Raw genomic sequence first — 12,601 nt, 5'->3', positions numbered from 1 at the left:
CTTGTGCACATTCTCCAAGTTAACTAATAAACAGAAGAGCCATAAAAAAAGATAATTACTTACACTATGCATTTGCACACTGCAACCAGTAATTTTGTAGCTTTAGTTCCATCTTTCAAGTATCAATTATATTGACAAGGAACAGTGGCAGCAGTGTGTATCACAAAAGGAGTAAACAAATGACCTTTATCTGACTTTATTAAAGTAATAAAGGACAGACTTTTTTTTTTTTTTTTTTTTTTTTTAACTTGCTTCAAAGAGAGTTTTATAGCTAGCTACCAGCAGGGTGTGGACTGAAGCTAAAACTTTGAAATGGGTCCCTGTGAAATCTGAAACCAAAATACAGCAGAGGTCACCTCTCTGTGAAGAACCGCCTTGTCTGTATGTATACTATAAGCAAAGCTCTGTTAGCTCAGCCTTGGTAATAATGTAATTCAACTTAGCCCTTGGGAACAGCAACAACATCAGGTTTCTACTACAAAGACAAATTTACTGCACACAATATCTGTTACTATATATTTGCAGCATGTTTGATAGTAGCCAGACACTAGTGTTACATGCTATACCTCAAGCTATTTTCTCTTGTTAAAGGCTAACCGAGGCTATAAATAAATTTTTATTCTTACTCTCACCATTAGCCAATTCTTTTTAATCAACAGTGCAAGTACATTAGTTTTATGCAATGTACTAGCTAATATTAATAGGAAAGGAAGCAATACATCTGGAGGTTGTTTATTTATTTGTTTGTTTAAAATTTTAAATATTTTTCCTGTAAAGGGGAGAATTTCAACCCTTTTCAACAAGGAAACTGATAATTTTTCCTAGTGGAGAGATAGAATCTCCAAAGACAAGTATTGGGACAATAAGACTAGTATACTTCGGTGGGTCTTGTGGGTTCCTGTGAAACAGTTCACAGACCCAAACTTGGTGACAAGAGCCATATGGCAATTGAGGTTCGTGGAAAGGGTTGCCCAATACACACATTGCTCTGCTGATACTTATGGCTAGGCTAGGCTATCTGTTCTTCCAGCTCTAGGAAAAGACCAGGCAGATGAAGCTGCTGGCGTTGGAGCTACTGGATGAGCCCGGGCTCCTGCTGGCCCTGCCTGTGGAGCACAGCACTCCTACCTCCTGTCTCCATTCAGAGCTCTCCCTCCCTTTCACTCCGAGGTCTGCTCTGTGTGTTTGCCAAACCTCTCCTCAGATGGAAATCTCCACATCTAAGCAAAGACTTCCCAAAGCACTGGACTGAAATACTGACCACCCTTGCTGGGCAACACCTCTCTGGAACAGAGAAGAAATAACCACACTTAATAATCTCCATTGGTCACTTTGGGTCCATCCTTTGAGAAACAGTGCCTTGATCCACGTAATTGGAGACTTTCAGACTTAAGATACTTTGAAGGACACAGGATCCCACCAGGTAATACATTCAGCACCCCTTGATTCAATTAGAAGCACTGATATGCAATAAAACACTCATGATGCTAGCAATGGTAAGGAAAAAGAACACTTTCTGCTGACCAGACAGCAAAAGCTTCCATTTTGAATGGTGTGGTGCTTGAGAAGAACTAAGCAGTCTTTGAAATCCAGCTCTTAACCAGGAGCTCTCTTAGGACATGTTAAAACAAGGGGCACTGGTCTTTAAAAACATCTAAGTTTAAGCAAACACACACAAAGAGCATAAGGTATATGCAACAACCCTTTAAAGAGGAAACAGTATTTCAGTTTCTCCCCAAGTTCTTGGCTCACAGGAAAACATCTGATGTAAATAGGGAACCAACCCAATGTGCCCCTCTGCCACCTCAGGGCAAATTATCCAGGCACTTATAAAGAAACCTCCTGATGCTTTACAGCTTAAATGTTTTATATAGTTAAACTGAGTTGTCTTGAGTTCACATGCTTTATGTTATTTGATATGTTTTAACTAGGAAGCTACCTGGATTCATTTCAAGATTTTCTTTTTTTTTTTTTTTTTTTGAACTAACCTGTTTTTGAGCACAGACTCTGTCATGCTAGCACTGCACAGATGTATTCAATCTCCCTGCGTGCTACAAAAGTATTTAAACAAAGTTTGAAACAGAGTAAAAAAAATGGAGGGGAGAACCTGACTGCTAGACCACTTGGTTTGGTTTCTGCTTTTGTGTTGGGTTCATTTATTTTGAAACACCATAAATTTCAATGTATTTGCAAATTCTTCTGCCTTTTTTTTGCTCCATACCAGACCCATGATTTTGATCAGGTTGATAAGGAACAAAACCAACACCTAAAGAGGGCTTTGCTGGTTACAGACACACTTGGCTTTACAAAACATTGTACTAGCTATTATTAAAACATTCATCATGAGTCCTTTTTTCTTCTTGAGATGCTCAGGATTAAATCTTTGCAATAAAAATATTTATGAAAATTTGACTGAGAGATCTACTTTGGACAGTTTGTCTTAGAAGATGGAGTTTTTTGTTCCAAATCATGCACACACAGAGGTATCTGCCAAGCTCTCCAACTGTGTCACTCCAGTCCTTAAGCCATTTAACACAGAACATGCACATGTCCTTTGGATGCCAAGTCAGCTACGTGTCAAAGACAAACAGCTCTGCACAGCCAAGCCATTCCAATCAGCACATCAGTAACAAACCTCATTTGTATTCAGTATTAGCCCACCAATGAGAATGGGGAAAACAATAATAAAAAAAATTAACACATACCCACAAATGCTTTTACAACCTCAGTAACTTTAGGAATAAGAAAGTTCCACAGACTTTGTCCTGAAAACACAGTTTGCCCTAGGGGAGGAACAGCTTCTATTTAGTAGCTGAGTTAAAGACCATGAACATCTCTTTGCCTTCTGCTCTGATGGCTGGGTCCAAAAACATTTGAGTTACCAAAAGAGTTTTGCCTTGGTCTATATTTTTAGACATATTTAGGTATTTAAAGACAGTTGCAATTGAAAGCCAGAAATTGTACAGATTAACTGTGAACATTACGAAGACAATTATCCTTTAGCCAGATATTTAATGCAAAGCTTCATCTGCAATCAAGATCTGAAACAGGATGATGGGTTTGTTGTGGGTACTATCACAATTTAAACACCATAACAGAAATATATATTGGATTTGTATTTATTTATTACTGCAGTAATGCTATATAAGAAGACAGAAGATACAAGATACAGATAGAAGATATAAGATACATAGGCTAATGTAGTACAGAAATGCCAGGTATTATTTTTATATACAGGTTCTTACACCTTAAATCTCAGCACCTTTAAAGAACTGTAGTCAATACAGCTGAAAACAATCATTTGAAAACACTTGAGGTGACCCTCTACAGGTCAAATCCAGTTCATATATACAGTTCAAATACCCTCCAAATACAGTTTACATGTTCCAAGAACAAAATTTTAAGTTAGGTTTTGGCAATTTAGGATATACAGCAAATACAGTATGTCACCTGGTGTGTAGCGATAATTTAAATAATGTTGAAAAGCAGCTTGTTTAAATTTTGTATTTTACTCCTGTTTTAGCATTGACCAGGAGCCTGGAGCAATTGTTATACAATTCATTAACACTCCTAAAAACGGTTGTGTATCTGAGTCAGGAAAAAACAAAGGTACTTGTGAGGTCAGTACTTTTAAGTTATTGTATTCAGTTCTACACAGAGCTGGATGCACTGCCTAGTATTGTCCACTGTTTCCGTCCCAAAATTCTATTTTCAATTTCACCTAATTTTTCATACGTTAGGCCGAAGGTTGCCTCTGCTAAGTGTCTGCTAGATCTGAAGCATCTGAGCCAAAACACTTCTCTCTTTCTGACATCAGGGCTCCTAAGTGTACTTTCCAATGCTGTAATTTAATTTTTAAATTGAGGATATTTTCTTTGGACAGCACTACCCAGCTTTCAAATACTTGACTTTGTGGCCTTAGTGATGCTCTTTATAAATACAGAGGTTTTTTGTATATACATAAAGACTAAAACATAATATGGGTTGTTAAGACAGTACTGGGATACTGGATTATACGAAATTACTTGCATTAATACCAGCAAGTAACCCAGCCAATTTATAATTTACACTGCTCTAGAAACTATTTATTTGAATCACACAGACAACTTCAGTACCAAGCTGCTCCCACAGCATTCTGCCAAGACTTCTAGAGCTGGCAAAAAAAAAAAAAAAAAAAAAAAAAATAAAAAAAAAAAATTGGTCTACATTTGTAGGGGGGATATAATATATAGTTAAAATTATATTTTTCATTCCTTGTTTTGACTGTATTGAACAGTTGAGCAAGTTTTACTCATCAAGTAAGCTTTCCTATTTTGCACTCTATTTCCCATGAGGACACATGCAGGTTGGGTGGTAAGCACCCTCCTTCCAGGACTGACATTTACTGTGCATTTGCAAACAGAATATGCAGGTCCACCTGGCCTCTAATCTATGCTGTGTTTAGGGTAACAGCGATGGATGATATGCAGATGGATAATTGTTTTCTACAAGAAAAAAAAGTCAAACAAAAGCAAAACAACAAAACTCCCATATCATTTAACACCTGAATATGCATATTTATATATATATATATATATATATATATATATATAAAGCTTGAGATTGTTTATTAGAGGTATAGATGAAGACAACAAGCAGAGACTTTCAAAGCAATTCAATGAATCCTCTTGGTGTGGCCACCACAGCAGAGTTCAGCTCTTGGCTGAAGTGCTGCCAGTAACACCAGGTACTCGTTCAGGGCAGCACAGCGACAATAGGAGCAGCAGTGAACTGCTGTCAGCTCCGTGCTGCTCAGGACTGCCACGTACTTCAGCTGGAGAAGCAACTTCAGGAGAGTCCAACTGCACAAGGGAGAAGGGATTTACCAGCTGTTAGCTGCTGTGGGTCAAGGAATGCTACAAAGGAAGCCCCAGCTCTCACACCAGCCTGTGATTTACAGATCTTCACCTCGGCCTGCTGACTCACATGAAAACTGCCTCCTGCTTTGATGTCACTTGGGTTTTAACAGCTAGACAATGCAAGGCAAGAAAAGAGTCTCTTCCCAGCCAAGACCACAACAGTTTAAGAGATGAGAACAATGAATGAGGCTATTAGAATATTTCCCTAATTAGCACTTTGTAACAACTGATTGCATCCTTGTCAAGCAGAATTGACATTACTACCATAAGACACAAACTATGTTTAATATGCTCCCAGAGTCGTAAATAAACAGATACCTACATCACATTCACCAGACTGTAAAGATCCAGGGGGGAATAAACCACCGGGAGCCATCACCCTCCCACTGAGGTCTGATGTTCTCAAGCCTTCTCCCACTACCCAAATTCTCAATGAATCTGTAGAAAATCTCAACTTTTTAGTAGTCAACATTTTCCAGTTTACTCTACGGTTTTGCACTGTCATCCCTCTGCCACCAGCCCAAATTAAGAGCATGCCATAACTGAACATACTTTCTTATCTAACCAATTAACATTTGTTTCTCTTAACTAATAATCTGGATCACAAATTATCTGCAAAAAAGCAGATATGTGCTAGGATATCTTTAAATGAAATCCCTCAAAATCCCATTTGTGATGATGTACAATGACACGTTATCTTCAATACAGAAAAGAAACAAAAGTGTTTTCCCACATGTCAAGTAACTCAGAATTAGTATAGAAGCAGAGTAGACTCTGTGGGCAAACAGAACTAATATTAACACACAATGAGTAAGTTACTGCTTGTTCCCTAAGGTCAAGTAGCTTTTATTCATCTTCATCTGCCAAAAAACACTACACAAAAGACAACTAAACCCCAAGAATCCTACCAGAAGCCACACCACCATCTACCACCATCTCGCATATGGCAAGAGGCATTTCAAAACATGGCTTGAAGAAAAGCCTGTGATGTAATGGGAAGCAACGCTATTAAAAAATATAAGATTGCATTCTTCTAAGTCAATACCAAAACAATGACCGGCTCAGTTTTTGAAACAGCAGCACTATGAAAATGCAAAATTGATTTACAAGGGAAATAATAGCCAGAGGTTACTATGCTGCTAGAGTTACAGGACATTTTTTTAAGAAACTAGAATTTGTATCCAGCTTTAAAAAAGCTAGCAAAAACGCAATTTTATGTACCATCTCAAAGTGAAACAAGTTATTCCCCTAAATTAAAATTGGTTTTTTTAAGCATTAACATTCCAGCACCATCCACAGCGCAGCAAGGACAGCGCTGCAGTTTTAACTGGCAATGATGATTTTAACAAGGGAAAAACTAGCAGCATTTTGCCTTCTTTCAGTTCAGTTCTTGATCCATAAAACATTCCCCTTACAAAAGGAAACAAACTAATGCTGGCCTTTCTTAAAACAGTGCCATTTCTCGTCTCTTACATGTTAATTTCTCACGATTTTCACAGCAAAGAGAGTCTTATGCCAGGTCATTTGGCCTGTAACAAGTGGAGCTGAACAAAAGCAGGCGGCCCTGAGTGCAATGTCACCTCTAACATCACATGCAACAGGGGCCGTTCCAGCACAGTTACACCGAGCCCAGCTGGGCTCAGCCAGCCCTGTCCAACAGCTCATTATTTCATAACCAGCAACGGGTCACCACAAGGGCTGCAGAACACCTTGTTGGCCAAGGCAGTGAAACTGCCCCATTCCCCCAGATCGCTCCAGTCCAACCACCCTACAAGCACTGCAAAGCCTGGGGTGTCAGAGGCATCCCCTGGACCTTCCCTTTGGGCTGGATGATTGTGGTGTACATGATGGTTTGAATGCGCCACTCTAAAAACACCTTTCTCTTAAATAATGTCAGCTGCCTCAATCCTCAGGCAAGAGTCAAGGATAATGACTGATTTAACCAAGAGACCATTAAATCCCCAGATATCCTAAAGCATAGCAGCACTCCATCTATTGGTCAGGAATTAAGGACATGCTTAATCATCATCATCATCACTGTGCACTAACCTCTATCATTAAACACTCAACCCCTAAGCAGCCCACCCACTTCTGCCTGGAACTTTGCATTCTTCCAGCAAAAATTAAAACTCAAGTAATGATGTCTTCTGAGAAATAATGCAACTAACATTAAAAGCGTTAACATGACAACATCTAAAGTTGAAACTTGGTATACTCTATTAGTCATGCAATTATCGTTTTGTTTCATTGAGAAATACATGCATTTCTTACTCAAATCAGCATTGAGGAGCTTGTCTGATAACAGCCAAGGAGCTCATGCTGTTCCCCGGGCTGACTCTTTCCCTGCAAGTACTGGATGCCACCAAGGAGGTTTGTACAGTTTGTTCACACACGGTTTCCAGCCAGCAAGGCCACTCAAGTGACCGGGTGTGCAGTCCTGAGAACTCCCTGGCACAAGGCAAACCCTGGCAGGGAGCAAAGGGAGTCTGTCACGGCAGAACTGCTGTCAAAGCAGACACATGGAGAACCTGCCCCGTCTTGCACCGCTCCCCCCAAAAGCCACCACCATCCCTTCCCAGCAGATCACACGGAGCCGTACCTCTGCCACACCTGTGCTGCACTCCACTCATCAGCAACTGGACCAGAAGGTGAGTGAGACAGCCTGAACCTGCCCCAGGCACATCAAAGCGCTCTTTGAAAGGCTGACATTTGTCAGCTTCATTCCTCTGCTTCCAAAGCTCATTTAAGCAGCAACTTCTCCCACACAATTCAGCAATTCTGTACATTCATGCTTTTATAACCCTTGGCCATTCATTTTTTTCCCCAGATATTCATTGCCATTGATTTTATCTATTTGTTTTTTTAAACTTAACTCCTCCACATAGTGGAACCATGCAGATGAGGCACATGCCTACACATTTCTCCTCCACTTGGTATCCCATCACTACCCTCCAGACACGAGTCCAGGACATGTGAATGAAAACCAGCAGATTCAGGCTCAACCTGCCTGTAACACAGTGATGCTGAGAAGGCAGAGGCAACACACCTCCACGGCCGGGTTGCTGCTTTTGAGGCAAGCTCTTTACAGAGCCACTCCAAGGCTTCCCTGCCAAAATCCCATCGTTCAGCCATGCAGACAACTGCCTGCCCTCCAGCCCGCAGCGAACACCGACTGCTAACTTCGCTCTGAACCCCTAAATAAGCTTTTCAATGCGAGATGAAAACCGACCAACACCGAGTAACAAACTCCCGAAAGGCCCATCGTAAACCCTCATTTCTGGAGCCTAAAGTTCAAGGCAGCAACCTTGAATTTCCTCCTCGCCCAGACAAGCCCAGCATGGAGACAATTCCGAGCTGCGGGGCGAGCAGGGGCAGGGAGGGCAGGGGCAGGGAGAGCAGGGGCAGGGAGGGCAGGGGGAGCAGGGAGGGCAGGGGGAGCAGGGGCAGGGGGAGCAGGGGCAGGGGGAGCAGGGGCAGGGAGGCCAGGGGGGGCAGGGGCAGGGGGAGCAGGGCCAGGGAGAGCAGGGCGAGCCCGCACAGCGCTGGGAGCGGGGCTGGTGCCGGTCCCGCCGCGGGTCCGGCTGCCGTGACCGGAATGCCGAGCCCGCCCGGGCTCTCCGCACCGCCAGCCGCTCCAAAACCCCCAGTAATGGAGATTTTAACAAGTTTTCCGAGGCGCGCAGGGAACCCGCAGCCCTGCGGTGGAGCAGGGACAGCCCGCAGTCACAATCGCTCCGCAGGTTTTATTCGATCGGCGGAGTTTGGGAGCGGAGGCGCATTATTTAAAGCGCCGTCCTCCTCCTCAGCCCGGCGCCGGGGCGGAACGACAGCACTGCAGCATCTCCCCCGGCGGAGGGCTGGCGCAGACCCGCGGGCGAGTTCCCCCGGCCCCGCCGTGCCCCGCACCGCCCGTCCCGCCCCATCCCGCCCCATCCCCGCTCCCCGCAGCCCCGGGCGGCCCCACACCGCGGGCAGCGCTCGGGGCCTCCGCCCGCCGTCCTTCCCCACCGCCGCTCCGGGCGGCCCCGGCCCCGCGCTCGGCGGGAAGGAGAGCTCCCGTTCCCCACCGTCCCCCCCGTGCCCAGCCCGGCGGCGTTACCTCAGCGGGCCCGCGCCTTTGTGCCGCAGCCCATCCCGGCCGGCGGCGGCAGCGCCAGCAGCACCGCGGGGCGGGCGGGGAGAGGGGCGGCGCACTATCTGGCAGGAAGGGACACCTGGGCTCCGCCCCCCGCGCCCGCACGCCCGCCGTGGATCACTATCTGGCAGCGCTGGGGGCTCGCCCGCCGCCCTTCCCCGGCCGCCCCTCGGCCGAGTTGGAATCGCGGCCGCCTTCCCTCGCCCTTACACCGCTCCCAGCCCGGCCGAGGGGCGGCGGCTCCGCCGGTGTCCCCCGCCCCGGGCGCCGTGCATTGTTGTCCCCGGCCGTGCCGTACCTGCAGTGCGGGCCGGAGCATCCATCCCCGGGGCCGGGGCCATGGAGGGGGGACACGGGGAGTGTGTGCGGGAAAAATGAATATACCGCCCACGCCCCCCAAACAGGCAACAATAACAACAAAACCCTGGGTTGGAAGTGAAATTTTGAGACATTGAAACAGTTGTCGGGGCTGAGAGGCGGCAGACGGCTTCTCCAGATGGCTCGTGCTGCTCGGGAGAAAGCTCTTGTGCCAGAGCAGCCCTGCCGAAAAAAAGCTGCACGAAATGCTAAAGTCGTCTTGGCAAACGCTGTCCTTTCTTTCTCTCCGTTTTTTTTGGTTGTTTTTTTTTTTTTTTTTTTTTTTTTTTTTTTTTTTTTTTTTTTTTCCCCTTCCCTGTTTTTTGTTTTCTTGGCTTTGTGTAGTTGTCCTGCTTTGCAGCTGAAATCATCCCTGTCTTGGTTCCCCACCCAAAGTTACTCGGTTTCTCGGTCTCAGGGCTGGTTTTGTTACATCCCAGCGGCTCAGACCAGACGTTTGAAGTCACAGAAGCACTAGGTGATAATTCTCCTTTTGATGCAAAAAAAACCAAAAACAAAAACAAAAAACCCAACAAAAACAAAGAACAACAACAAGAACAAAACCCCAAAAACAAAACAAAAAACTTCTCTGTATTTAAATTATGTTTTTAATTATTTCTAAGACTCAGAAGTCCTCAAGTCCAACAAGTCCTCATGATCCAGGCTAGGAATGAATTATAAGCAGGATCAAGTAGAAACTTTGTAAAATAAGTTTGAAAGTCTTAGAAGGTCCCTTTGAAATCAGCACTGTCGCTTACAGGTGTAAAATTACACACATTGACTAAGTCATGTGGGTTCAGGGACAAAACTTTTTAATTCTGTGCACTGCTTGCTTTTCAGGAGCCCCTCGAGGAGTGTGGCCAGTGTGGCCATGGGGAAGGCAGCAGGGCTGGGGCAGGGTAGGATGAAGAGCCTGTGTGCCAGGACCCTCTTCTGATGGAGTCAGAGAGAGGCTCCAGCCCAGCCTGGGGGCTGCTGCCACCACATCAGTGTAGGAGCTACAAGACCATCACAGAACACTGAGCAAGGGCCTTGGGAGCTAGGGAGGTCCTTGGAGAAAAAAGTGCCTGAGGAACCAAATTGGGTACTTGATTTGAATAGGGAGAGGATGCAGAACGTGTTTTAACTTTGCAAACCTGTACACAGCACCGAGATGGCTCCACCTGACCACACCAGCCCCACGGGAACCTGCAGGGACCGGCCACTAATCAGGGGATGAGGTGGCACCGCATCTGTTATTTAATACAGGACTTTTAACTATCTGATGGCTGTTGGAAATCTGAACTTACCTTGGGCACAGGAACATGTGGAGTGTGCTATGAAGGTTGAAGCAATTGGCTTTCTCCAGTTTGCCTATTAATTCAGTTTAATGCTCATGGCTGTTCCTTCCATGTTCATCCCCTCATTTTTATTTCCTTTTGGAAAAATATTACAGCTGTATCATGTTTTAATGAACTTTGAACTTGAAAAGGCCAAGAAATTACAAATTACAAATTTTAGTTGTGGTTTTGAAAGTGAGGGTGATATTGGAATGAAATTGGTGGATTGGGACTTGCCTTGAACTCTGAGCTCTGGCCCAGACAACTGCTTAGCTGAGAGGATGCTGGCACATGAGTGATTGAATAGGAACTGGCCACACACAAATTTCAGCTGAAAACCAGAAGAGAGTTGTTAACTATTAAAGTTATCAAATAGTGCCTTCTCCAAGGTGGGTATTTGGAATGGAAAAATCTCACTGCTTTTGAGTTGTAGTTTATTAAAATCATTATACAACGCATTATCTTCAGCAGCAGGGGATAGACTTGGTGTCTCAGGAGGTTGATTTGAGTGCTGAGGTGCTGCGTGACATTGATCACACACCCTGATATTTGAATGTCAGAGGCAGCCGTTGCTTATCCCAGCAGATGCCTTTCAGGTTTATTGTAGGGTGAGTTTTCTTCTCCTGGGCATGTAGATGAGTTTTACTTTAGTCTTGGAAGGATTATGAAGCTGACAAGTGCTGATGATTCAGGCTATAAATGGATTACAAGCATGATCAAGAAGAAACTTTCCTGCATGGAAGAGACTTCTCCCATTAGTTCTGGAGCCTTTGTTCCCTCACTTGAAACAACTGCCAGGAGCTCCTGGAGAGTCAGTGGCCTGGGCTATTCTAGTTAGGCAGATCTCTGTGCTGCAGCTCCTGCAGGTGACACAGCAAATGGAGACCTCTGCCTGTGGGCTCCTCTGGTGCCTGGGGGCTGCTGTGCAGACACCCTCCTGTGGAGTGGGACAGGTAACATCTACAGCAGAGAGGAGAGATGATAGGCAGCACTGTTCTTTTGGGGTTGGACTGTATCTTAGCATTAATATCCCCCTTAACAAGTGAAACCAAACACATAGGAAGCTGTAACAATAATTTTTGGCGAGTGAGTCCTCAGACATACATCCGGCTTTCTACTCTCTCTGGACCTCACACTGTTTCTCCCTGTCGGCCATGTCAGGGAAACCTTCTCTGTGTACATTTCTCACTAAATACATTGAAAAAAATTCCACACAAGAAGTAAAGTGTTTCCTTTTCGGGAACTCGATGTGGCAGAAATGCTTTTGCCACTCTTTGCCACTTTACGCTGTACAGCAGCCTTTTCACCCTCCATAAAGCCACGTGTCTCATCAGTGGACCTAGCTGAGCTACTCATTAGAAACTTGGCCAAACCACAAACATTTGTTTCCTTGCTTTATGCCAAACTCGGAGAAAGGAGGAGGGAGTGGCATGGAGCTCATGTTAATGAGTTCTTCATTCCCCACAGAGAGATAATCAGAGCACTGCTCAGAGATTCATCAACTTTTTTTTTTATTAGCACTTTAATGACCTACATGTTTGGGGTTTTTTTTGAGAAGTTACTTCAGCTAAGAGCTAGATAATTCCTCATGCAGCTGTGGTTTAGGAAGCAACTCAGGGGACACACATGCCAAATTACTTTAGCTCTAGTTAAAAAAAAAAAATATATATATATATATCACAAGGTTTCCTGGGTGCCTCCCTTTTCAATCAAGGGCATTATGTCCTCAATCCATCTCCTCTGGGTCATATGGGGGGGGGCTGGTTTCTTTTGCAATCTTTGCAGCTTTGTGAGCTGTACAGCAAAATGCCAAACACTGGTGGTACTGCATGTTCCCCACAGACAAAGGGCTGTAACACTCCCTGACCCTGGTCACTCTGGGCAGGCTCCCT

At 44.6% G+C, this 12,601-nt stretch overlaps 1 protein-coding gene across 2 annotated transcripts in view; it reads right to left on the bottom strand.

The window, feature by feature from the left end:
• Window positions 1-9,083, bottom strand: part of ADD3 (adducin 3) — a 91,530-nt gene extending 82,447 nt beyond the window's left edge. For both annotated transcript variants that reach the window (XM_083866073.1, XM_083866072.1), the window contains exon 1: window positions 8,998-9,083. The gene's annotated coding sequence lies outside the window, so the exon portion shown is untranslated. The remainder of the gene's footprint in view (window positions 1-8,997) is intronic.
• Between the last annotated feature and the right edge of the window lie 3,518 nt (window positions 9,084-12,601).

Source organism: Zosterops lateralis, assembly GCF_965231275.1.
Source record: "Zosterops lateralis genome assembly, chromosome: 8".
NCBI classification, from domain to species: Eukaryota; Metazoa; Chordata; class Aves; order Passeriformes; family Zosteropidae; genus Zosterops; species Zosterops lateralis.
The sequence above is the reverse complement of the archived record's forward strand: the minus strand, read 5'-3'. Positions and strand labels throughout refer to the sequence as shown.